This window comes from Procambarus clarkii, chromosome 25 (genome assembly GCF_040958095.1).
Source record: "Procambarus clarkii isolate CNS0578487 chromosome 25, FALCON_Pclarkii_2.0, whole genome shotgun sequence".
NCBI classification, from domain to species: Eukaryota; Metazoa; Arthropoda; class Malacostraca; order Decapoda; family Cambaridae; genus Procambarus; species Procambarus clarkii.
The window spans coordinates 20,329,417-20,355,247 of record NC_091174.1 but is presented as its reverse complement, the minus strand read 5'-3'; positions in this window follow the sequence as shown (position 1 = coordinate 20,355,247).

The following is a 25,831-nucleotide window of genomic DNA, read 5'->3' as shown; positions in this document are numbered from 1 at the left end:
CAACTTTATTGTTTATTTTTGTGTACAAGTCCGAATCATTGAGTTATAATTTGTATGTGTTTCATTTTCCTCTCGCACAGACTATGCTGTAAGGTTGGGACCCCTACAAGCAGTTCTTGTCATTAATTGAAAATTCGCACCCCTACGCGTCGGTCAGAGATAAGATACTTAGGTAGGGAGTTAACATTCTTTTCCAGAGCACAAAGATTGTTAATTCTGTAAGTACTATCTAGTTTAGTAGGAAACCTCTTGCCTTTGTTCTCGTCATTTAGAGACGAGGTAAGAAATCCCTACATTTTTTGGACTGCCTTCGAGATAATTGTCTCACAACTAAAGTAGGATCCCTCTTGCCCTTATCCTCGTCGTATAGAGTACAGGGTACAAGATTCCCTACGTCCTTGAAACACTTTGTTAAGTGATTAACATAAAAAATGAAATTAAGTTAATTGTTGTAACCTTGACTATAAAGTTTGAAACAGGATAGTTTACCGCTGCCACGTCATCCTGTCACTCTGACATTTCATATTTTGGTACATCCACTTGGGTATTCTCTTACATATATTTGCTATCATTCACCATGTTTCGTCTTTCCACATTCAGACAGAATCCAAACGAAGTGGGCACACTAGTTCGTGCCACCAAGGCGGAGATGCTGACTCTAGTAAATAGGTACAACCTTACGGCCCCACATGGAGCCACTAAAACTGATTTACATAATCTCATATTGGATCATCTAGTAGATAATAATGTTATTACACCTGAATCTCATGAACATTACTTAATTGCAGACAAGAACACCTTGGCAGCCATGAAATTTATGCTAGAACTCGCTAACGCTGAACGCGAACGTCTGAAGGAACAAGCTGCCCTTGAGAAGGAAACCCTCAAAAGGCAGGAACGTGAAGCTGACCTACAACGTGAGTGTGAGAAAGAACAAGCTGCGCTTCAACGGAAGCAGGTTGAATTCCAACGAGAGCGTGATCAGGAAATGCTCGAGTTAAGAGAATGTGAACTTGAGATACAACGTGAACACATGAAGAAACAAGCCGCCATGTCTCTAGACCACCGTAGAAAAGAGCTTGACCTCGAACCTGCACACCACACTCGGCGCCAGACAGCAGAAGCTAACATTCCGGTACGTTTTAACCTTTCTCATGCAATTAAGTTGATGCCATCTTTTGTTGAGGCAGAAGTAGATGTATTTTTTACTTCATTTGAGGCTCTGACTACCCAACTTAGCTGGCTTCAAGAACAGTGGCCTGTGCTTCACAGGTCTCATTTAACAAGTAGAGCTGCAGTGACTCTCGGTACTATGGCGTCCGAAACCGACTACAAGGAATTTAAACGGGCAGTCCTCGATGCCTACCTCCTCTTTATTGAGACCTACAGATGTAAGTTCAGGGATTACCTTAAAACAAGTGCTACCACTTACCTAGAGTTTGCAAATAACAAAAAGAGATTTTATGAAGTGGCTGGAAGCCACACAAGTCTCCACCTTTACAGATCTCGTCAACCTTATCCTGGTGGAAGAATTCCTTAGGCGTGTACTTAATCCCATACGTCTCTACCTAGCCAACAAGGAAGAAAACGACTTTACTAGATGTGCCCAGTTGGCTGACACCTACAGTCTCATTCATAGAGTACCAGCCGACACGCCATCTAATATGACCTCCTGGTTTAGTCTTGAAAACCCCTCCTGTAATGTGAACTCCTCGTTGTATTGCAATTATTGCAAAGACTATGGGCATACCATAGAAAAGTGTACCAATCCTATTACCACTGTAAGGTCAGCAGTGAAAATAAGCCCAAATCACCTCCTCCTAAAATTCATAAGAGTCCTAAGCCTGTGATGAATATTTTTGTTTCATCCACTGATCTCTCTCTCTTCAACAGACACCTATAATCCGGAACTGTCTCTGCCAGTGGTGGAGATTCGGAGGAAAGGTTCAAAGTGAAGATCTTGAGGAACACAGCTGCTCTACAATCCATTATTCTGAAGTCAGCTGTACTCAACGTCACCTACACCGGAGAAACTGTCCTCATCACGGACCTGACTGCCACTACTCCTTATCCCCTTGCCAGAGTCCGTCTGGATTGTCCATTTATGCAAGGTGAAGTCCAAGTCGCCATCCGGGAAAAGCCTTTCCCCATGTCAGGAGTTCAACTTCTCCTGAGCAACGACTTGTCAGAAGATCAACAACCTGCGAATTTAATCATCACGGAAGATTCCCAGGTATGTGACTCCGCAGTGGAAAATCCTATCATGCAGTTTGTTAATAAAGAGGTCCAAGCAACGAATTATTCAGATGACGTCTCCCCTCCTGTTATGGTGACGAAACAGGCCACAGCTGCTCGCTCGAAACCAGCTGCTGCAGCTGTTCCTCAAGATTCTCCGAGCCTCCCACCGAATCTCACCGTACTGGAATTCCGTAAGTGGCAGAGAGAGGATCCCTCCTTAACACCTTTATTTACAGGCTGAGACACAACCTAACTCTATCCCTGGTTTCTTTGTAGTGAATGAACTGTTATACCGGCATTATTGAACCAGGAAATTAAAGGACGACAACGAACGGGCCAACATCAACCAACTGGTAGTTTCCAACAGCCTACGATCAGATATCTTGCGTCTGGTCCGGGGATCTCGCTCATACTTCGGACTCTATAAGACCTACAAGGCCCTGCAACAGGACTACTACTGGCCAGGTATGATTCGAGATATCAAACACTTTGTCAAGAATTGTCACATGTCTCAGATGACAGGTAAGCCGAACGCTCCTCTATTAAAGGCACCTCTGATACAGGTACCAGTGTCTTCTGAGCCATTCAACCATACCATCAACTATGACGAGCCTCTGTCCCAGACAAGCTCTGGTAATGTTCCTTAATGACTATCCCGTATTCTACCATCAGGTGCTCTTCCACAGTTTCTGTCCATGAACAGTACGGCTACTAACGTTGTGAAGCACCACGGGAAGCAATGCCCGCAGTATGGACATCTCCAGGAAAGTCAGAACAAGTGTAATACCATCTCCTCCAACGACCTGAGTAAGACAACCAACATCACCAAGGTATTGTCTAATCCTTCTCGTTGTACTTGGCCCGACTACAATGGTTCTAAATTCTCGATCCATTCCAACACCAGGAAAAATCCTTCTCTCTACTATCCAAATCCAAATAAACGTGCTCCTCCAGACAACTTTACAGCCCTCGGCTAAAATATTGTAAGACAAACTTACCTTCCATTGCATTTGAAAAGCGTAAATCCTTGTCTTGTACTAACTCCATTCTCGCCCTGCCAGGTATTAAAAAACCTTCAATCTTCCACCCTGGCGATAGGAACACCATCATACTACCGCGAGATGGGATCATGAACTCCAGTTACAATCATCATAGAGGAAGCACTCAACATCCTGCCTGACGTGCAACACATCGAACCATCCAATCTACTAGGTTACAACTTCAACCTCTCCTCGGACTTCAACATTCTTTGGTCCATCCAGCAGACCCAGTTCTACTTCAGTCTAGTACTCTGCTGGGTCCTGTAGCTCAGCCTTAACTTTCTCTAGGACTGAAACGTTCTTTGGTCCATACATCAGGATCAGTTCTCCAAACTTGACTGAATCCTGCATCACCATGTGGACATCATGTATCACAATCTCCTTCGGTTCTTACTGCTAGCCCAGTTCTCCCATCAGCGCTTGCTACGCTGGGCCTTGCATCAGACGAACCATCTCCATCTCCTTGGATCATCATTTTCATCGATCAACTTAGCAGGCTCGATTCTCTAGCAAATTCATATTTCACAGAGTCCAAAAGTGCTACCTCAACATTTACTACAAGCACCATTCTCTTCAGTTTCTGCAGCAGACCCAGTTCACCAACAAGCACCTACATTTGCTTCGCTGGGCTCTGTATCTGCAGAACTTCAACATTACCATCTATTTTATCAAAGGCTCGGATAATGTCGTCGCCGATGCTCTTTCCCGAGTCCACGAAGTGGAATCTTCCACTCCTACTACTCTACACTCTGCTGCAGTCGAATAAGCACTAGAAGCAGGTTTCGGGGAAGAGCTGTCACGGTAATCTCTCTAGGAAGAGATTCGGCCTGCTCCATCATCACCTATTCTATTATACCACGTCTATATATTCAAGAATTGCAGCCACAAGAGCAACAACAACAACCTCTTTAAACATCTAAACACAGTACCACCAGTCTACCTCCCCCATGGCCCGTCACCCTTCTCACATCTGGTGACACCTCAGGATGATGCCTCCTTGAGGCGTGATTTCGGTGGTGTGAACCCAGAAAAACCCGAAGAGGAAGCCGGCGATGCAGCAGCCAACGTATGGCCCCAGGTGGTTGAACCCAGCGATCACGAAAGTGGCGGAAGGGACATCCCTAAAGGAACCAGAACAGCCGATGAAGCCAAACCCGTCCCGGTGAGTAGATCATAATCGCAAAGTTCAGGCTCCTGCACAGAAAAACCGAGCCCAACAATAAAACCGAACCAGTCGCTGAACCTGGGATGTGCCAATACGCCTTCTTGAGGTCCAGGGACACCATCCAAGCCCCCAGCTCCAACAGAAGCCGGACTTGAGCTTGGAACAGATTGGTCATCCGAAAGGAATGGCAAAAAACTCCAGAGGTTCTGACGGGCCAAGTCCAGAATGAACCGTAGGTCCACCCAGTCCCGTTTCGGAACTGGAAACAGGTGAGAAACCTATCTTAGGGATATCGTTGTTTCGACCATGCCCAAGCGCACCCACTCCAAGACGACCCGACAGAGCACAGGAGAAGAGGCTTGCCCTGCCAGCCCTGAACCCCCCAGAGGAGGAAGAGCAACCCAACGCCACCGAAGGCCGAAACAACCCGAAAAGCCCACAAATCGTGGGACCAGGCGTGAGAGAACAGAACAAGCCCCACCCTCCTCATTGCCCTATCAATGGGGCGAACCACAAAAGGGCCGATGCCCCTTACGAGAACCTGACCTGCGCACAGAACGAACACCGCGCCGACCAGGCGCAACCGGGACTGAAGGCTGCACCAGCTCAGAAACTGGCACCTGTGGCCCACCTCGACGGGCAGATCTGCGAGCCCTGGTACGACCCCTCCAGGAGGAACCCAGCCTGGACCCCCGGAGAACCAACAGGTCAGACATCGGGCAGCAGCTGGAAGAGGCCGCCTGCATATACCGCTCAACTGCAGAAGCAGCAAACAACAAAGGACAAAAGGGCAAAGACAGTCTATGAGCCAAGGCCCAAGCGGATTCCAAGGAGGAAGCGAGCACCACCTGCCGACATGCGAGGCTTGCAGCGAAAAACCGCAACAGCGTATCCCGCAGGATCAGCGCAAACAGCTTCAAAAGCGCAGACGACGCACGAGTAGCCGAGGCCAAAGCACTAGACCCAGGAACGTCCAAAAGCACCTCTACATTCTCTGTAAACCAATCCGAAGACAGCTCAAGTAGGGAAAAGAAACACAGGACCGAAGTCAACAAGGCCTATGCACGCAAGTCCTCGTCTACAGGCGCTGCCAACAAGGAGGGGACCTACACATGAAGCTGAACTGCACCAACATCCCGCAGAAGAGCCAGAGCGAAAAGGCACTCATTGAGGTGTGCAAAGTCGCCCCCCAGGTAAACCTGGACCACAGTCAATGCCTCACGCCACTCAAGCATGCGGGTACGACTGAAGGTGTCTCAAGCATCCAGCAAAAACATAGGGCAGTCCGCTAGCCAGGACGAATTCGGAACCTAATAACGAACCCAGTATGGAGACGAAGACCTAAACCTGAAGGAAGACGAATCCATTATAGAGGCATAATCCGGGTCGCGCAGGAGGTAAACCGCAATGGCCGCCCGCACCTCAGCCGGAGAGATGAGGGACGTCAAAAACATCTGGAAGGACAGAACCGAAGGATCCTCTAGGACACAGAACCTAGCCTGAGTAGGAGCCAAACCCAAATCCAAGTCGTATACACTGAGGGGAAAGGAAAACCCCCACTCCTTGTAACAGCAAGCCTCGTTCGGAGGGTCGGAAAACCCCAGGTGCCAGGCAGAGTCTAACGGTGCTCAAGGCCTCCAAGTCAGCTCCTACCCAACCCCGGGAACCTCCACGGCTCTGGGGCCGAGTCGTCCTCCAAAATCCCAGCCTCACAAGAAAAAGCCGGGGCAGCCAGAATAGCAGGAAGAGGATGGGCCCACTGGTCTGACCCCGGAGCTACGGCTGGAGGAACTGACTCGAATGCCTCTGTAGCCACCCCGGAAGGGGCAACCCCCGAAACTGCCCAAGTTTCAGAAACCTCTAAACCTTACCCCGACCCCGAAGCCCTCAGGCACTTAGGAGCCGGAATTAGGGGGCGAGGTTATCTTCTTCTTGAGGTTATCTTGAGATGATTTCGGGGCTTTTTAGTGTCCCCGCGGCCCGGTCCTCGACCAGGCCTCCACCCCCAGGAAGCAGCCCGTGACAGCTGACTAACACCCAGGTACCTATTTTACTGCTAGGTAACAGGGGCATAGGGTGAAAGAAACTCTGCCCATTGTTTCTCGCCGGCGCCTGGGATCGAACCCAGGACCACAGGATCACAAGTCCAGTGTGCTGTCCGCTCGGCCGACCGGCTCCCTTCGGCCCCTCGCTCCATTCGGCGAGGGGCCGAATGAACCACAGCAGGGGAAAAACGAGGGGGCACGGACGGAACCAAGGCTGAATCAACCAAAACCCCCAAGTCCGGGTACCTATAAACAAAACGGGGCAGCCTCAGGGCATGCGGGGAAGCAACCAACCTAGCATGCTGCAACAACCTAAATCTATCTTGCAACGTGCGAGCTGTCTGCACCTGAATAGTATCATCATCAGATTGGGTAAACTGGGTCACATACACATGAGGAACTTCCTAAGGAGAATACCATGGGAAACAAAACTTAGAGAAAAGAATGTGCAGGACATGATGGATTTTGTCACCCAGAAGTGCCAGGAAGCTGCAGACAGGTTTATCCCGGTCCAAAAGGAGAAAAACGAGAAAAATTAAAAACCCATGGTTCAACCGGGAATGCAAGGTAGCGAAGCAACTGAGTAAAAGAACATGGAGAAACTACAGAAATAACAGAACACCGGAGAGCATGGAGAGATACCAGGGGGCCAGAAATGTGTACCTCAGAGTGAGGAGGGAAGCAGAAACAGTATGAAAGTGACATAGAGTAAAGCCAAGACCCAACCAAAGCTGCTCTACAGCCACATCAGAAGGAAAACAGCGGTGAAGGAACAAGTGATGAAATTGAAAAAAGGGGGAGAACAGATACACATAGAATAACAAGGAGGTGTGTGAAGAACTCAAGCTGAAATTCCAGGAGGTCTTCACAATACAACAAGGAGAAGCCCCTGCACTAAATGAGGAGGAGGCAAACCTAGCAACCTTGGAGGAATTTGACCTCACCAGTGATGAGGCCAAAAGATGTCTGCTGGAGCTGGATGTGACAAAGGCTGTTGGGCCTGACAGAATCTCACCATGGATACTAATGGAAGGTGCAGAAGCACTAAGTGTGCCACTCTCTATGGTGTATAACAGGTCACTGGAAACAGGAGACCTACTAGAAAGTTGGAAGACAGCTAACATAGTCCCAATATACAAGAAGGATGACAGGCAAGAGGAACTGAACTACAGGCCAGTTTCCCTTACTTGTATACCATGCAGGGTGGTGGAGAAGATTGTGAGGAAAAGGCTCGTAGAGCATCTGGAGGGAAGTAACTTTGTAACACGGGTTCACCGTGTAACCAACATGGGTTCATAGATGGTAAATCGTGCATCACGGGTTTAATAGAATTGTATGACCAGGCAACAAAAATTAGGCAGGAAAGAGAAGGGTAGGCCGACTGCATTTTCCTGGACTGCCAGAAAGCCTTTGACACAGTACCCCATAAAAGGCTGTTAAAAATGTTGGAACAACAGGCAGGAGTAAAAGGGAAGGTGCTCCAGTGGATAAGGGAGTACTTAAGCAACAGGAAACAGCGAGTAACGGTGAGGGGGGAGACATCAGAGTGGCGAGATGCCACCAGCGGAGTCCCACAGGGCTCCGTACTTGGAACCATCCTTTTTCTAATATATGTAAACGATCTTTCGGAGGGTATAGACTCGTTCCTCTCAATGTTTGCTGATGATGCAAAAAATTATGAGACTAATCAAGACGCATGAAGATAGACAGAGACTACAGGATGACCTGGACAAACTGGAGGAATGATCTAGAAAATGGCTGCTAAAGTTCAACTCAGGAAAGTGTAAGGTAATGAAATTAGGCGAAGGGAGCAGGAGGGTAAACACAAGGTACCATCTGGGAGGTGAAATCCTACAAGAGTCAAATAGAGAGAAAGATCTGGGGGTTGATATCACACCGAACCTGTCCCCAGAGGCCCACATCAAAAGAATATCATCAGCGGCATATGCTAGACTGGCCAACAAAAGAACTGCCATTAGAAACTTGTGTAAGGAATCAGTCAGGACCCTGTATACCACTCATGTCAAACCAATCCTGGAATATGCAGCTCCAGCCTGAAGTCCATACCTAGTTAAACACAAGACAAAGTTAGAGAAGATTCAGCGGTATGCCACCAGGCTCGTCCCGGAATAGAGATATGAGCTATGAGGAAAGGCTAAAGGAGCTGAACCTCTTGTCCCTGGAAAACAGAAGAGTATGGGGAGACATGATAATCACCTACAAAATTCTCAGGGGAATTGGCAGGGTGGACAAAAACAAACTCTTCAACACGGGTGGGACACGAACAAGGGGACACAGATGGAAACTTAGTGTGAGGAGATGGTTAACCACCTCACTTACAATAGTGCTCTTATGCCTGTGGAGCCAGTACACTTGTTAAACGCACTTGTTAAGTCGGCGGACTTAAGTTTGGTAACCAGCAACCGAAACATCTAGTGTTTGGGCTCACGTGAGAGCCCCAGTCACCAGCAGTCCATAAATGTTACCCTGGCCGGGGTAGCATGTCTGTGGACAGTGCTAGAGCTGATAGCATCATCTCATTGTATGGTATGAAGCGTGACTCCACTTTGCGCGGGAACAGCTAGGCCGCAGGCGTGGGTGAGCTGTGGGCCTCCCGCGCGCTAGCCACTTGAGTCGTCGTCATAGAAACAGCCGCCATCTTAGTAAACATCTTGAGCCGCCATGTTGGTCGGCCATCTTGGAGCTGCCCTAGGGGCTATGCTACACCGTCGCTGATTGGATGAGAGGGGTAGGCCGCTGTATGCCTTCCTCTCATTGGTTATTTCGAGGAGGATGCGGGAACCGTCGGCGTAAGCATCATTCTGAACCCAGCTGCCACTCTGTCAAGACGCTTCTCTGTACTCAATTCGGCCAAATTGAGTATAGGACTGGACTACTCAACTGCTTCACTTCCTGCTTCACCAACGACAGCGGTCGTCACACAATCCGGCCGAAGTCGTCGCTTGGAGGGGAGAAAGACATTGTGTGTACAGTGGGTAGAGGTACAGTGATCTGGGATTGTATGATAATGTGCATACGAGCAGTAACAGACTCGTAGATCCCATACCAGTGATGATTAGACTTGCTAGTGCTCTGTAGCAGTCGATGGGAACGGGGAAATTCGTGTCAGGCAGATTTCCCATATTTGTGTGAGACGCTATCGTTGTGCGCGTCACCTGGGTACGAACGCTTCACTTCACCGGTGGGTCGAGGGTGCGAACCGAGCCGTGTTGAGTGGGAGGGGTTCGAGTGCACGCCAATTGTACGAAAAAAATACCACATAAGTTACTACCGCCGCCTACCGCTGCCCTGAGTGAGCCAGCCACCTGTAGCGGGGGGCCTAATGTATGGGAATGGTGTGTAAGCCGGCAGTGTGAATGGGTAAGTACCTATGTGTGCATTTCTGGTGATCAGTTAGTCTCTAAAAGCTTGAATTCGAGGTCAAGTGTTCCGTCACATTGTCACGCAGCACCTGTGGAGGTGAAGTGGAGTGTAGACGAGGAGATAATCACCCTTGTTGTCATCTTGTCAGTCCAGAGGGACTTACGTCTTGTGTACACAGACGTACAGTGTGTGTGTGTGTGTGTGTGTGTGGGTACACACGGGAACAGAATATACATAGATTAGCCAAGGACTGAGAGGATGTCCATGTAATAATTATATTATTCCATTGTGGTAATTAATCATTTTTGATCGTCCATGAGACGGAGTGATATCATTTCCATGTGTGGTCTTGCAGGTGTGGAATTCCAACACTGAGTGCTCAGGTATGTGTAACGCCAGTGATTCCTGGCAATGATTATTGTGGAGTGTACTACAGTGTGGTCTTAATTTCTAGTATTGTTCCCAGGGCTGTGACAAGTGTGATTTATATATATATATATATATATATATATATATATATATATATATATATATATAAATCTTATATAAATCTTATAAATATATATATATATATATATATATATATAAATCTATATATATATATATATAAATACCTAAGTACATAGGTATTTATATATATATATATATATATATATATATATATATATATATACATTGTGGTTGCAGTATTAACGTAATTTTGGTAGAATTTGGTGAGTGACGAGGCTGTCTGGAGAGACCGCCATCGCTCTGTCGAGTAACGTAACTCTCGAGAGTGTTTATCGGCATGCGTGATCGATAAATCACTCACCCATGTGATTTAAGGAGTGCGAGATCTCCTTCGTGTTCCCAATAACGTTTGATAGCTGTAGGCTACATGTGTCAGCAGTAATTATATATATATATATATATATATATATATATATATGTATATATAATTATATATATATATATATATATATATATATATATATATATATATATATATATATATATATATATATATATATATATATATGACCGCATATTCTGTATTTATTATTTTCTGGTTTAGGGCTTCTATCCCTCTAACTATTTTAACTATTTTCTTAGCATCAGGGCTTATTTGAAATAGGAGTTCTCCAAAACTCATTTTCGTACTTTTAAGGTGAAGAAAAGAAGTGATTTACTATAGAGTGTATTACACTTATTTGTATAATTTGCACGACGTTTCGAACCTCCATGGTTCATTCTCAAGTGAACAGATCTTACAATACTAGTTGATTTTATACCCGCATTAGGTCAGGTAACCAAAACATAAACCTGATAATATTCTACAAAACCAAGAAGACTTCCGAACTCCTTATCAAAAACAGCCCGAAGCCGACAGAGAACCCTCTACAGCAGTCAAGCGTTGTATACATGTACGCTTGCCCCCACGAAGGATGTAACCTTCAATGTAAGTACATAGGTATGACGTCGACCAAGCTGACGAGGCGTTTGACATGCCATCTTCAATCTGGTGCCCCTAGGAATCACATGAGACAAGCCCATGACATTACTCTAACAAGAGAAATGTTGAACAAGAATACTTGCATAATAGACAAAACCCAAGATTCAAGAAGATTACAAATTCTTGAGGCAATTCACATAAGAATAGAGCGACCTACCATGAACACCCAAATCACGGAACTATTTACTCTACCCACCATGAGAGTAAGGACAAGACAAGAACATATCGATGCCAACACAGAAGACAATGTCCAACATAACAGGCCAATTACACTGGATTAATCTTTGTGTTTAGATAGGAGATGCCTCGTATGGGCCAATAAGCCTTCTGCAGCCCCTATGTTTATCCCTTATGTATCCCCCCATGTTTTCACCTTCATTATATTATCACCTGACCTAATGCGGGTATAAAATCAACTAGTATTGTAAGATCTGTTCACTTGAGAATGAACCATGGAGGTTCGAAACGTCGTGCAAATTATACAAATAAGTGTAATACACTCTATAGTAAATCACTTCTTTTCTTCACCTTAAAAGTACGAAAATGAGTTTTGGAGAACTCCTATTTCAAATAAGCCCTGATGCTAAGAAAATAGTTAGAGGGATAGAAGCCCTAAACCAGAAAATAATAAATACAGAATATGCGGTCATATTCAATGAAACATGTTTGAAAGAAAACCTGCTGCCAGTATACACCAATATATATATATATATATATATATATATATATATATATATATATATATATATATATATATATATATATATATATAATCGTAGTGTCACGGTGCCCAGTGTTATTGTGTCATTTACTGTGTGGTGATTGAAATATTTTGACCTATGTTCTAGGGGTTATTGAGAGCACTGGGGTCATTTGCAACAGTAAGTGTGTGTATTCTAATATTTGGAAATTAGAGTACTTGCCGTGTGTGTTATTGAAGAGGGGTTGTTATTTGATGGTGATTGTTGCTAGTGTTGAGCATCACCGTATGTGATTGCAGTTCAGTAAAGTCATTGTGGGGCAGTGTTCTAGAGGGTTCATGTCCTGTATGTTATTTTACAAGGTTCTGCAGTATTGTCATAGCAACCGGATTGTAACGTAAATCACTGTGATTTGTTAGTGTGATTTGTCAATGTCGTGGGTGAACTCGGCTGTAGACGAGTACTTGGGTACACATATATTCTCCTGTTATCTGGTAGGACATCGAAGTCCAGTATTCAGTGAGGTGATTGCGAGGCAATTAATATAACGTAACCAAGGGAACGCCCATTGCTTTAAGAGAATTTGTTCTTTGACAATTTGAGTAACGTAAAATACGTTTGGGTTAATTTACTTTCCTGCAAGCAGCTACGGTAGTCTCGAGGAGCCTAGCCATCAGCCAGATAAGAACTAGAGTATTGTCTGTCGTAATTAACGATCAGTGGGCCGGGTAATTGACGTGTTTCAGGAAGTCAAAGTAATTAACCTCGATCCTTGTTTGATCGACTCACACGAAGGCTACATTGTTCCATTAACGTAACGTCGTTATTTATATGCCCGGAAGTACCGGCACTTGATTGACTCATGGGAAGAGTAACGTCATTTCAGAATAACGTAAACGTGGTGCTAATTACTGTTATTAGCAACCTGAATTGGTCTGAATATGGAAGGCTCAGACGGAAGTCATACCTTAATGTAAATTGCTGAGCCAGTGTGAAAGGTTGCGTATTTTAATTGATTAATTATTGATCTTGAGGATAGTAATTAATTACTCTAAAGGTAATCACGAGTGATTACCGTTCTCATAGCACTTTGGACATTGTAAATCAGAGTTTACCATCGCTGAGTGATTAGTAACCGATTAACGTAACTAGTAAAGAGATTAATCAGCTGTCTGGTGGTACAGGGATTAATGGGATTTTCTCACTGAATGCTCGACGGGTAGAGTGTTGTGTAATTTCCGCGTTACTAGTGACAGTTGTAAGAGTTATTAATTTAACGTAAATGTTACCTTGTTATTAACGTAAATGTTATTGTGTTATTAACGTAAATCAATTGTTATTGATTGTTGATCGTCCGTGGGACGGAGTGTTAACGTAAGGATTAATTTGAGGAAGGGTGCTGGAGTTGCCAGTGAACCCATTAGTTATTGTTGTCATTGAAAGACTACTGATTTGATTGCATTGCAACCGCTATTGCAGGTGTAGACTGCACTGAGGCGTAGAACAATAGGAGGTTACTGGAGACGTGTTTCAGAACCTACTGTGTCATTTGTTGTAATTGTGATTATAGATCTGTTTGTTCTTGTTTCTTGTTGATTCCTCTGTGGTCACGCTTATGTTCGAGTTAGTTCATTATGCAGTCCGAGGGGCTGGTGTCTAGCTGTCATTGATAGTGTCACAGGAAGGATTTCGAGTAACGTCATTGATATTTCTTTTTGTTTTGTTGTAGTAGTTAGTACTTTATTGAATAAACTAAGTTGTTATGTTCAACACTGTCTTTTCGTTACACCCCACACATTATTATTGTTATGCAAATGTTCTTCACACTTGACTAATAAAATTGAGACTGATTCCGAGCTTTGAACCAAATATACGGCACCACACAACAATAAATTATTGTTGTGAGAGCCCTTGACCTACTCGCTAGATTCGCTTCGGCGAATGGCGAAGGTCGTCGGCCTAGTGGAGGGGATTTCAATTTTCATTGGGGTCTCGGTGTTTGCTCGCGCCTAGTCAATTGTTCATACATGGTCCCATAGTGAGGAATGAGCTGCTTACTACACTGGTGTGTTAGCTAAGCAAGTCCCTCCTCAGGCGACCTAATTGAATATCACGACAGGAATAAAGGTTAAAGAATAAAGAAAATTCTTAGAAATTTTCCGAGCTCAATTCCTTATACCAATTTCATTTTATTCCAATCTAATCACAAAAACTCTCACACTTAGTGCCCAGATGAGCCACAGAGACGTTTGAAAGGATTTTTTCAGTGTCAGAGTAGTTAATAAATGGAATGCACTAGGAAGTGATGTGGTGGAGGCTGACTCCATTCACAGTTTCAAATGTAGATATGATAGAGCCCAGTAAGCTCAGGAATCTGTACACCAGTTGATTGACAGTTGAGAGGCGGGACCAAGGTGAAAGCTCAACCCCCGAAAGCACAATTAGGTGAGTGCAATTAGGTGAGTACACGCAACAAGGCTCGCAGGACTCCGGGTCGAATGTGTCACTGACCCAACAGGCAGCATGACGAAGGCAAAAACAATGAGCGTCGCCCTGAGACACGAGCACATAGCAGCCCTCAAACTATCAAAGAGCGTGAGGATAGGTACTCAGCGGTCACATCCATTGGACCCGAGCGCCCCCGCTGGGTTTCCCAGGGCCCCTAGACTGGGTCTGCTAAGGGTTACCCCAGGCAGGGTATTGCTAACCGGCGCCCAAGCTACCAATCAACACTGCTAAAGCTGAATCCTCATAACGTGTCCACTCACGAGGGCGAAGCAGAGGATACCACCAAACACAAACAACCCTAATATAAAGGAGGAGGAACATCAAGAGGCTAGCATAACCAGAGGGAACAGCCGGCCGCTGTTATAGGTGAAAACTAGCTACGCAGTACCCCGCGCCCCTACCAGTGCAAAAACTACCACTTACCCCAAGGCAAACAAGGAAAGAAACCCCCCAAAACACTCAGGGGCGGTCAATTGAAAAGCAGCAAAAGACCAACCCAAGGTGACTTGTGGAAGATAACCCCAAGCCCCTAGGGCGGTACTTACAGGGCACATAGGGATGGGAGCCCTAAGCGCATGCTGCCCAAGTACTTAGGAATAATACTCCCAACTCGCACACCACCGAAGAGAAGTACTGAACCCAGGCACAGCCCAATAAGAATCTGGAGCTGGAGCCACAACGACCAAGCCTTATCCTATCAGCTGAGAACTGAGGTGTGGATCGCCTGTGCGGGGGTCTGGGGCTCCCCCTTCCCCCTCCCGGGGACGGAGGAGCTGCAAAGACATGTTGTGCGGCTCGTGTGACATTATGCTCGTTTTCAATTGGGGAAGTTCTGTCCACTTGTTTTGTTATTTTCGTTATTTTCACCTGAATAGGGGTTTGTTTTGGGGAGCTTACCTTACTGGGTGCCTGTCCCGGTCGATGGCAGATATACAATGCTCCAAAATGACATGTGCATTTCCATGGGCCATTGCTCCTCGTGCCTTTCTTAGGGGGCCAGGTTCTGGCCGTGGTCACCGGTAGACTTAAAACTCCACCCACATCGACTGATGCCAAAACTTCGGACGATCATTATCAGCCTGGATAGCTCCGGGGAGGGGCTCCCCCCAGAAAATGCCTATTATAAAACTATGCCTCTTCAACGCAAGCAGAGCTAACTGCCATTGTTATGGCGTTAAGATTCCTTAACCGAAACACTAATGGTGCAGTGATCTGCACTGATTCAAAAGCAGCACCTCAAAGCCTGAGTAAGAATTGGGCAGAAAATCTTGCGATAGTCGCTGAAATTAATAAGAGAGCTGTGAGGATACTAACCAGAGAGGAGTCGTCAATTTCTGTGGATCCACTCCCATGTTGGAATATCATACAAATTGAATAGATCGAATACTAATGACCCAAAGAACATAAGAACATAAGAACCCAAAGTGGATAACAAAGAATTTGAAGAACCTTATAGGTAAAAAGAGAGCTTGGTACAAAAGGATTAAAAATGGGGAGGTCACTTTAGAACAGGAATTCGTACAACTGGTTAGAAATGTTAAAAAAGAGATAAGGAAAGCAAAAAGAAACTATGAAGTTCGCATAGCAGGGCAAGCAAAGACAAATCCTAAAGGGTTTTTTCAGTTATATCGTACTAAGACTAGGGAAAGGATAGGTCCATTAAAAACTGAGACAGGTCAAATAACAGATAGTGATGAAGAGATGAGTAGTATTTTTAATAAATATTTTGTATCTGTATTTACTAAAGAGGAACTTAACAATATGCCTTCAGCCGAACAAGTCTATGTGGGTGGGGACGAGGACAGGTTGACGAGTTTAACAGTTACCAGGGAGGATGTTCTTAAACAAATAGTAAAACTCAAACCAAACAAATCCCCAGGGCCGGATGAAGTGTTTGCCAGGGTGCTTAAAGAATGCAAAGAGGAGCTTTGTGACCCACTGTCAACCATATTTAATAAATCAATAGAGTCAGGCAGAGTGCCAGAGTTTTGGAAAGTTGCTAATGTGATACCAGTTTTTAAGAAAGGAGATAGATCACTTGCGTCTAACTATCGACCAATTAGCCTAACGTCTATTGTGGGAAAGTTACTCGAATCTATAATAGCAAATAAAATTCGTCTTCATCTTGAAAAACATAATTTAATAATTGAGTCGCAACATGGTTTTATAAATGGCCGTTCATGTTTAACAAATTTGTTATCTTTTTATTCTAGCATTGTTGAGGCAGTTGATAGTGGTAAGGATTGCGATGTTGTATACCTTGACTTTAGCAAAGCTTTTGATACAGTGCCACATGAAAGACTGATTAAAAAGATAGAGTCTCATGGTATTGGGGGTGCTATATTAAGCTGGATTAGGGCATGGCTATACCAAAGGAAACAGAGAGTTAGTATAAATGGAATCAAGTCAGAGTGGGAAAATGTTGTAAGTGGAGTGCCTCAAGGCTCTGTCCTGGGACCTCTGTTGTTTATAGTATATATAAATGATTTAGATTCAGGTTTGAGTAGCAACATTTGCAAATTTGCCGATGATACGAAAATCGGTAGGGAAATTAATTCGGAGGAGGACTCACTATCACTTCAAGTTGATCTAGATAGGGTTTTGAAATGGTCAAAGGATTGGCAGATGCAGTTTAATGCTGATAAATGTAAAGTTCTGAGGTTAGGTAATGATGATAGAGTTACAAGATACGAGCTAGATGGTGTTGTGATTGCGGAGTCGGATTGCGAAAGGGATCTGGGAGTTATGATTAGTAAGAATTTAAAACAAAAAGATCAATGCATAAATGTTCGTAATAAGGCAAATCGGACACTTGGATTTATTAATCGCAGCGTTAGTAACAAGACACCTGGTGTGGTTCTCAAGCTATATCTTGCTCTAGTTAGGCCCCATTTAGATTATGCAGTTCAGTTTTGGTCGCCATATTATAGAATGGATATAAATTCACTTGAACGTGTCCAGCGTAGGATGACTAAGTTAATTCCCCAAATTAGAAATCTTTCATATGAAGAAAGATTAACAAAGCTTAAGTTGCATTCACTGGAAAGGCGAAGAGTTAGGGGTGACATGATAGAGGTTTACAAGTGGATGAATGGACATAACCGGGGGGATATTAATAGGGTATTAAAAGTATCAACACAGGACAGAACACGAAACAATGGGTATAAATTGGATAAGTTTAGATTTAGGAAAGACTTGGGTAAATACTGGTTCAGTAACAGGGTTGTTGATTTGTGGAACCAATTGCCGCGTAACATTGTGGAGGTGGGGTCCCTCGATTGTTTCAAGCACGGGTTGGACAAGTATATGAGTGGGATTGGGTGGTTATAGAATAGGAGCTGCCTCGTATGGGCCAATAGGCCTTCTGCAGTTACCTTTGTTCTTATGTTCTTATGTTCTTATGTATCTTGTAACTCTATCATCATTACCTAACCTCAGAACTTTACATTTATCAGCATTAAACTGCATCTGCCAATCCTTTGACCATTTCAAAACCCTATCTAGATCAACTTGAAGTGATAGTGAGTCCTCCTCCGAATTAATTTCCCTACCGATTTTCGTATCATCGGCAAATTTGCAAATGTTGCTACTCAAACCTGAATCTAAATCATTTATATATATTATAAACAACAGAGGTCCCAGGACAGAGCCTTGAGGCACTCCACTTCCAACATTTTCCCACTCTGACTTGATTCCATTTATACTAACTCTCTGTTTCCTTTGGTATAGCCATGCCCTAATCCAGCTTAATATAGCACCCCCAATACCATGAGACTCTATCTTTTTAATCAGTCTTTCATGTGGCACTGTATCAAAAGCTTTGCTAAAGTCAAGGTATACAACATCGCAATCCTTACCACTATCAACTGCCTCAACAATGCTAGAATAAAAAGATAACAAATTTGTTAAACATGAACGGCCATTTATAAAACCATGTTGCGACTCAATTATTAATTTATGTTTTTCAAGATGAAGACGAATTTTATTTGCTATTATAGATTCGAGTAACTTTCCCACAATAGACGTTAGGCTAATTGGTCGATAGTTAGACGCAAGTGATCTATCTCCTTTCTTAAAAACTGGTATCACATTAGCAACTTTCCAAAACTCTGGCACTCTGCCTGACTCTATTGATTTATTAAATATGGTTGACAGTGGGTCACAAAGCTCCTCTTTGCATTCTTTAAGCACCCTGGCAAACACTTCATCCGGCCCTGGGGATTTGTTTGGTTTGAGTTTTACTATTTGTTTAAGAACATCCTCCCTGGTAACTGCTAAACTCGTCAACCTGTCCTCGTCCCCACCCACATAGACTTGTTCGGCTGAAGGCATATTGTTAAGTTCCTCTTTAGTAACTACAGATACAAAATATTTATTAAAAATACTACTCATCTCTTCATCACTATCTGTTATTTGACCTGTCTCAGTTTTTAATGGACCTATCCTTTCCCTAGTCTTAGTACGATATAACTGAAAAAACCCTTTAGGATTTGTCTTTGCTTGCCCTGCTATGCGAACTTCATAGTTTCTTTTTGCTTTCCTTATCTCTTTTTTAACATTTCTAACCAGTTGTACGAATTCCTGTTCTAAAGTGACCTCCCCATTTTTAATCCTTTTGTACCAAGCTCTTTTTACCTATAAGGTTCTTCAAATTCTTTGTTATCCACTTTGGGTCATTAGTATTCGATCTATTCAATTTGTATGGTATACTACGTTCCTGTGCTTTGTTTAGAATATTCTTAAATAAGTTATATATTGAATCCACATCGAAATCCCCATTTAAGTCACCTATCGCTGGGTTCATGTCTCGCTCCAAGACCGGCCCACACCCCATACCCAAGACTTTCCAATCAATTTGACCCAAAAAATTTCTTAGGCTATTAAAATCAGCTTTTCGAAAATCTGGCACTTTAACAGAATTTTCTCCTACTGGTCTATTCCATTCTATGCTAAATCTGATTTCTTTGTGATCACTGCTCCCTAGCTCACTCCCTATTTCGATGTCATTAATTTGCGTTTCCCTGTTAGTTAACACTAAATCTAAAATATTATTTTCCCGTGTTGGTTCCTTAATGTGTTGCGTAAGAAAGCAATCGTCAATTAATTCTAGAAAATCTTCTGCTTCACTATTCCCTGTTTTGTTCAACCAGTTTATTCCACTAAAATTAAAGTCACCCATGACATAAATACTGTTAGATCTAGATGCTCTAGATATTTCATCCCATAGATGCTTTGCTTCCATTCTGTCTAAATTTGGTGGCCTATATATTACTCCTATTATAATATTATTAGCTTTTTCGTTTAATTCAATCCAAATAGTTTCTGTTTGTGGCTCTGTTTTGATTCCCTCTTTGAGACTACATTTCAAATTGTCCCTAACATATATGGCTACTCCACCTCCTCGTCTAATATATCTATCTGTGTGAAATAGTTTAAATCCATATATTTGATATTCAGCTAATAGTTCTCTATTTTCTACATTCATCCACGTTTCGGTAAGTGCAATAATATCTATTTTTTCTGTGCAGACAAGAGCATTTAATTCGTTAATTTTATTTCTTAGACTTCTACTGTTAGTGTAATATACCCTAAGTGAATTGTTATTTTGCGGACCTTCTCTTTCCCTGATCGTTTTGCCAATTCCTTTCTCCCACAAACACATACTTTTATTACCTCCTTCCTCACAATCAATTCCCATACCTCTATCTACTAACAGTTTAAACCCAAACAAACACCTCTAACCACTTCTTCTAACGAGTTCACAACAGCAACAACCCCAGCTCTCGATAGATGCACCCCATCACGAGCATACATTTCATTTCTTCCATAGAAGTGTTCCCAGTTGTCTATGAAAGATATTGCATTTGATTTGCAATATCTTTCCAGCCGGCAATTGACACCAAGTGCCCTCGATATCCATTCATTTCCCACTCCCTTTCTTGGAAGAATGCCACATATGATCGGGATTCCTCCCTTGCTCCTAACTAACTCTATGGCTGTTTTATACCTCTGAATCAGTTCCTCACTCCTAACTCGACCAACATCATTTCCTCCCACGCTAATGCAAATAATGGGATTGTTCCCATTACCAGCCATAATATCATTCATGTTGTTTATAATATCACCAATGCCAGCTCCGGGATAGCAAACCCTTAACCTGTTCCCCCTATCTCTAGCACAAAACGTTCTATCCAAATACCTTATCTGGGAATCTCCCACAACTAATGTTTGCTTAGGTACTTCCTTTACTTTCTGAGGGGCCTGCGCTTCCTTTCTCTTCGTTGCTTTCCCTTTTGCGCGATCCACAGTCTCTCCACAGCACTCGTCCTCCAAAACGTCAAATGAATTAGAAGTTGCTATGGCGTTTGAAGGCGGCTTTATCAAAGTCTTCTTAAGGCCCCTGTCTTTCACAACTCTCCAAGACGAGGTCCCTTTACTGCTGGTCTCCTCCTTCGTTACTTCTCGTTGTTCTTTAAGCTGACGCACCTCCTCCCGCAGAAAGTCCAACTCTGTCCTCAGGGCATACCCAAGACTTTCCAATCAATTTGACCCAAAAAATTTCTTAGGCTATTAAAAACAGCTTTTCGAAAATCTGGCACTTTAACAGAATTTTCTCCTACTGGTCTATTCCATTCTATGCTAAATCTGATTTCTTTGTGATCACTGCTCCCTAGCTCACTCCCTATTTCGATGTCATTAATTTGCGTTTCCCTGTTAGTTAACAATAAATCTAAAATATTATTTTCCCGTGTTGGTTCCTTAATGTGTTGCGTAAGAAAGCAATCGTCAATTAATTCTAGAAAATCTTCTGCTTCACTATTCCCTGTTTTGTTCAACCAGTTTATTCCGCTAAAATTAAAGTCACCCATGACATAAATACTGTTAGATCTAGATGCTCTACATATTTCATCCCATAGGTGCTTTGCTTCCATTCTGTCTAAATTTGGTGGCCTATATATTACTCCTATTATAATATTATTAGCTTTTTCGTTTAATTCTATCCAAATAGTTTCTATGTGTGGCTCTGTTTTGATTCCCTCTTTGAGACTACATTTCAAATTGTCCCTAACATATATGGCTACTCCACCTCCTCGTCTAATATGTCAATCTGTGTGAAATAGTTTAAATCCATATATTTGATATTCAGCTAATATTTTCTACATTCATCCACGTTTCGGTAAGTGCAATAATATCTATTTTTTCTGTGCAGACAAGAGCATTTAATTCGTTAATTTTATTTCTTAGACTTCTACTGTTAGTGTAATATATCCTAAGTGAATTGTTATTTTGCGGCCCTTCTCTTTCCCTGATCGTTTTGCCAATTCCTTTCTCCCACAAACACATACTTTTATTACCTCCTTCCTCCAAATCAATTCCCATACCTCTATCTACTAACAGTTTAAACCCAAACAAACACCTCTAACCACTTCTTCCAACGAGTTCGCAACAGCAACAACCCCAGCTCTCGATAGATGCACCCCATCACGAGCATACATTTCATTTCTTCCATAGAAGTGTTCCCAGTTGTCTATGAAAGATATTGCATTTGATTTGCAATATCTTTCCAGCCGGCAATTGACACCAAGTGCCCTCGATATCCATTCATTTCCCACTCCCTTTCTTGGAAGAATGCCACATATGATCGGGATTCCTCCCTTGCTCCTAACTAATTCTATCGCTGTTTTATACCTCTGAATCAGTTCCTCACTCCTAACTCGACCAACATCATTTCCTCCCACGCTAATGCAAATAATGGGATTGTTCCCATTACCAGCCATAATATCATTCATGTTGTTTATAATATCACCAATGCCAGCTCCGGGATAGCAAACCCTTAACCTGTTCCCCCTATCTCTAGCACAAAACGTTCTATCCAAATACCTTATCTGGGAATCTCCCACAACTAAGGTTTGCTTAGGTACTTCCTTTACTCTCTGAGGGGCCTGCGCTTCCTTGCTCTTCGTTGCTTTCCCTTTTGCGCGATCCGCAGTCTCACCACAGCACTCGTCCTCCAAAACGTCAAATGAATTAGAAGTTGCTATGGCGTTTGAAGGCGGCTTTATCAAAGTCTTCTTAAGGCCCCTGTCTTTCACAACTCTCCAAGACGAGGTCCCTTTACTACTGGTCTCCTCCTTCGTTACTTCTCGTTGTTCTTTCAGCTGACGCACCTCCTCCCGCAGAGTCCAACTCTGTCCTCAGGGCTCCCACTAGAGTCACCAGGTCCTTAACTACAACTTCCATATTGCTATGATAATATAACAACACTCAGGAGCTCCGGTTAACACAACCTCTCACTGTGACTTCAAAGTGGATAACAAATAATTTGAAGAACCTTATAGGTAAAAAGAGAGCTTGGTACAAAAGGAATAAGAATGGAAAAGTCAGTTTAGAACAGGAATTCATACTACTGGTTAGAAATGTTAAAAAAGAGATTAGGAAAGCAAAAAGAAACTATGAAGTTCGCATAGCAGAGCAAGCAAAGTCAAATCCTAAAGGGTTTTTTCAGTTATATCGAACTAAGACTAGGGAAAGGATAGGTCCATTAAAATCTGAGACAGGTCAAATAACGGATAATGATAAGGAGATGAGTAGTATTTTTAACAAATATTTTATATCTGTATGTACTAAAGAAGAACTTAACAATATGCCTTCAGCCGAACAAGTCTATGTGGGTGGGGATGAGGACAGGTTGAATAGTTTAGCAGTTACCAGGGAGGATGTAATTAAACAATTAGAAAAACTAAAACCAAACAAATCCCCAGGGCCGGATGAAGTGTTTGCCAGGGTGCTTAAAGAATGCAAAGTGGAGCTTTACGAGCCACTGTCTACCATATTTAATAAATCAATAGAGTCAGGCAGAGTGCCAGAGTCATGGAAGGTAGCTAATGTGGTACCAATTTTTAAGAAAGGAGATAGATCACTTGCGTCAAACTATCGGCCAATTAGCCTAACGTCTATTGTGGGAAAGTTACTTGAATCAATAATTGCAAATACAATTCGTCTCCATCTTCAAAAACATAGGTTGGTGAATGAGTCACAGCATGGTTTTGCGGGTAGCCGTTCGTGTTTGACGAATTTGCTAACTTTTTATTCCAGCGTAGTTGAGGCAGTTGATTGTGGTAAGGATTGTGATGTTGTGTACCTTGACTTTAGCAAAGCTTTTGATACAGTGCCACATGAAAGACTAATGAAAAAAATAGAAGCTCATGGTATTGGGGGTGCTATATTAACTTGGATTAGGGCATGGCTATTCCAAAGGAAACAGAGATAGTATAAATGGGGTTAAGTCAGAGTGGGATAATGTTGTTAGTGGAGTACCACAGGGCTCTGTCCTGGGACCTCTGTGGTTTATAATATATATAAATGATTTAGATTCAGGTTTGAGTAGCAACATTTGCAAATTTGCCGATGATACGAAAATCGGTAGGGAAATTAATTCGGAGGAGGACTCACTATCACTTCAAGTTGATCTAGATAGGGTTTTGAAATCGTCAAAGGATTGGCAAATGCAGTTTAATGCTGATAAATGTAAAGTTCTGAGGCTAGGTAATGATGATAGAGTTACAAGATACGAGCTAGATGGTGTTGAGATTGCGAAGTCGGATTGCGAAAGGGATCTGGGAGTTATGATTAGTAAGAATTTAAAACAAAAGGATCAATGCATGAATGTTCGTAATACTAACATAGTAATAAGGCGAATAGGACACTGGGATTTATTAATCGAAGCGTTAGTAACAAGACTCCTGGTGTGGTTCTTAAGCTATATCTTGCTCTAGTTAGGCCCCATTTAGATTATGCAGTTCAGTTTTGGTCGCCGTATTATAGAATGGATATAAATTCACTTGAACGTGTCCAACGTAGGATGACTAAGTTAATTCCCCAAATTAGAAATCTTTCAGATGAAGAAAGATTAACAAAGCTTAAGTTGCATTCACTGGAAAGGCGAAGAGTTAGGGGTGACATGATAGAGGTTTACAAGTGGATGAATGGACATAAAGGGGATATTAATAGGGTATTAAAAATATCAACACAAGATAGAACACGAAACAATGGGTATAAATTGGATAAGTTTAGATTTAGGAAAGACTTGGGTAAATACTGGTTCAGTAACAGGGTTGTTGATTTGTGGAACCAATTGCCGCGTAACGTGGTGGAGGTGGGGTCCTCGATCGTTTCAAGCACGGGTTGGACAAGTATATGAGAACATAAGAACATAAGAACAAAGGTAACTGCAGAAGGCCTATTGGCCCATACGAGGCAGCTCCTATTCTATAACCACCCAATCCCACTCATATACTTGTCCAACCCGTGCTTGAAACAATCGAGGGACCCCACCTCCACAATGTTACATAAGAACATAAGAACAAAGGTAACTGCAGAAGGCCTATTGGCCCATACGAGGCAGCTCCTATTCTATAACCACCCTATCCCACTCATATACTTGTCCAACCCGTGCTTGAAACAATCGAGGGACCCCACCTCCACAATGTTACGCGGCAATTGGTTCCACAAATCAACAACCCTGTTACTGAACCAGTATTTACCCAAGTCTTTCCTAAATCTAAACTTATCCAATTTATATCCATTGTTTCGTGTTCTGTCCTGTGTTGATACTTTTAATACCCTATTAATATCCCCCCGGTTATGTCCATTCATTCACTTGTAAACCTCTATCATGTCACCCCTAACTCTTCGCCTTTCCAGTGAATGCAACTTAAGCTTTGTTAATCTTTCTTCATATGAAAGATTTCTAATTTGGGGAATTAACTTAGTCATCCTACGCTGGACACGTTCAAGTGAATTTATATCCATTCTATAATATGGCGACCAAAACTGAACTGCATAATCTAAATGGGGCCTAACTAGAGCAAGATATAGCTTGAGAACCACACCAGGTGTCTTGTTACTAACGCTGCGATTAATAAATCCAAGTGTCCGATTTGCCTTATTACGAACATTTATGCATTGATCCTTTTGTTTTAAATTCTTACTAATCATAACTCCCAGATCCCTTTCGCAATCCGACTTCGCAATCACAACACCATCTAGCTCGTATCTTGTAACTCTATCATCATTACCTAACCTCAGAACTTTACATTTATCAGCATTAAACTGCATCTGCCAATCCTTTGACCATTTCAAAACCCTATCTAGATCAACTTGAAGTGATAGTGAGTCCTCCTCCGAATTAATTTCCCTACCGATTTTCGTATCATCGGCAAATTTGCAAATGTTGCTACTCAAACCTGAATCTAAAT